The following is a 2,873-nucleotide window of genomic DNA, read 5'->3' as shown; positions in this document are numbered from 1 at the left end:
TCAAATTTGCGTAGGGATCCTGCGCGTCGTCGTAAAGGCCAGGGTTCTCGTTCAGCCATACGGCCTTCAACGAGGGAAGCAGCTGAAGGCACCGCCGTAGGGCAGGCACACAGGCCCCGTCGAGACAATTCTCACGCAAACTCAGCGTCTCTAGGCCCGGTACAGCGCACGGAATGGCTTCAAGCACGCCTTTCAGGAATCGGAAGGCTGCTTGGGATCGCCGAGGTATGATGGCGTCCAAGTCTAGCTCTGCGTTTCTTGTGTGCTGCAGGATGTATTTTGCAATGTCTTCTTTTGACCCTAAGCTTGGCAATGCTTCATTTCCCGACACAGTGTCCTCCCACGTCGTGCTCTCAGTATCTGACAGTTGATCAGGAAAGCTCTCGTTTTCTTCCTCGTCCTCCTCGAGCCCGCATATGTATCGCATGTTGCTGCGAATATGCCGGTGGGCTTGTAAATGAGCACGTGCCGCGAATAGGGTAGTGCACCACAGGTGGTCGATCAAAAACACCGTCTCCTCCGCCTGGATGTCACGTGCTGCCACGTAGACCTCTGTGCCGTCTGCATTTTCTTCCTCCCGAAGCAGCTCGCGCCAGCCAGCCGCCTCCTCCACGTTGTTGATATACCGGGCTTCGACGAGCTGGGAGAGAGGACCTCGCAAATGCTCAGGCAGACAAGGCAAGGAAGGTGTGTCCATGGACGATGTCAATGAGCACAATAGAAGTCGATTGGTACCATCTGTGATTGACGTACAGGGTTCAATTAGGTGACAAGCGTGTGCTAATGGTTTGTAACCTCCTCTATCCTGAGGAAGTATGGTACATTCTCAAACATGTCGGCATCGAAAAATGATTCATCGACAAAACGTACGCGATGCATCCTCCACTTTATCATATGAAGCAATCATTTGGCAAGCGCGGCAAGAATACACCCGCACGGCCTTATATCTCTGCTGTACGCCCCCTTATGACAGTGACCACTCCGCGGTGCGTCACACCCAAGGGTTCGAAGCAAAGAGTACATCCTAAAAAAGATCCAAAGCCCTCGTTGAGACTCGCGCCGCAATTTTAAACACTCTGAATTTCTCACCCTGAAGAGTCGCCTTCGTCCGTTTGGTGTTGTCTTATGTTTTTTTCCGGGGGGCTGCCAAAAGATCGAGCGAGACTGTCGCCAGTGATAGGGCTCCATCACGTGACCAGGCCCGTCGACGTGTTCTCAAACAAAAATGCCGTCCACCGTTATTTTCCCATGCCACATGCAAGTCACGTCATGCGTGCTCTTTGCCCTTGTCCTGCTTGCCTCGTGCGGAGGCGGACGGGTACCGTAGATTGAGGGCTGTAATCCCTGAACAGGCGGCGTAAGGCGGGGAAACGAATCAGACGTTCCTTTCTCGCCGGCGTCGCAAAAGGGTGCCTGCTTTTGTCCGTGACTGGGCTGATTTCCCTCACTTCGCTTCATTTCGGGTTAACACGGGTCATCGCAACAGGCTGGGCATATGTGCCGCTGGAAATCAAGAGGGCACCAGTGTTTCGCGCGGATTATTGGATCTAGTCCCGCGAATCTCTAACAGGACCCTCGCAGATAAGCCATCAAAATGGCCTACGTGAAGCGCCTGTGGAAACGGGGCGTGCGTCGACAATCCTCCTTCGAGACCAAGCCAAGGTCCGATTCTCAGACGCAGATCGATTTGCTCTTGGAGCCGTCTTGTGCTCTGGCCAATGACGTCGACGGGCGCCCCCGTCTTGTTCCTGGGAGCGAGGCGAGCAGCAGCAGGCATCAGCAGGACGACAGAATGCAGCAAGAAGCCCTGGTCGGGGCCTTGCAGACCACCGTGCTGGAACAAAGTCGCAAGCTGAAAGACTTGAGCAGAAGCATCGACAGGTTGCACGCGGAGAACCGGCGTGCTGGTCACCACATCGAAGCCTTGCGGAGCCTCCTTGGCCACGTGACAGGATGCGACCTGGGAGGGAGCGGGCCGGATTTCCAGATGGAGGAAGTGCGCGAAACCGAGGAAAAGGAAGGGCGAATGCTCGCGTTGGAGGACGAGACTGCCCCTGTCTCCGATGATCAAGCCAGCGGCGTAACCAATATCGCCAGCAGGGGCATCGCTCCGGGTGCGTTTTCCACGACCCAGGCCGCCATCAGCGAAGAGGGCCCCGGCACTTCCCACGATATACAAGGTGTATACGCCTATTTGAGCAGCCTTGTGGCTTCCGCCACCTCGACGCTTTTCCCCTCTGTGGAACCGCTCGGTGGAAGCCTTGCCTCGGCCGCCTCATCCTCTTCCACCTCCTACGCCGACCTGCCCTCTCTGGCGTTTCCTGCCAGCACGGGGGCGGGCCCAAGGAAGGGGGTACCTACCAGTGTGGAAGACACGCAAGCCTTGTTGATGGGGCAGATATTGGAGAAGTTGCATTTGGCTGAGGACCGCTATGCTTTCCAGGCCGAAGAAATCCATGCGTGCCACAAACGGCTGGAGGGTTTGGAGGAAGAAGCGGCGGCTTTGCGGGCGGAAAAGCAACGGTACGAGCGCCTGCTTCTTGGCTTGAAGAGGGAATTGACGGCCTACAAGAACAAGCTCCAGGCCCGTGACTACAAGGAAGCGACAATGGAGGTGGAAATCGACCGCTACCGGCACGAGAAACAGCGCATGACGCGCATGTTGAGCGAAGTGGTGGACAGCGCGGCGGCTTCTTCGGCCCCTGCCTCCGCCACCAACACCCCGGGGTCTCAGGAGCTGGGGGAGTACTTCCCGCTGCCAGGGGCATCCCCCCTGGGGACGGGGCGGATGCGGGTGGGAAGTTTGGAAGGGGAGGGCCTGCCGCCGCCGCGCCCTCTCCCACCCCCGCACCCCACAACTTCGTCTGTACAGA

This window comes from Nannochloropsis gaditana (genome assembly GCF_000240725.1).
Source record: "Nannochloropsis gaditana CCMP526 unplaced genomic scaffold scaffold419, whole genome shotgun sequence".
Classification (NCBI taxonomy): Eukaryota; class Eustigmatophyceae; order Eustigmatales; family Monodopsidaceae; genus Microchloropsis; species Microchloropsis gaditana.
This window is presented reverse-complemented; position numbering follows the sequence as displayed.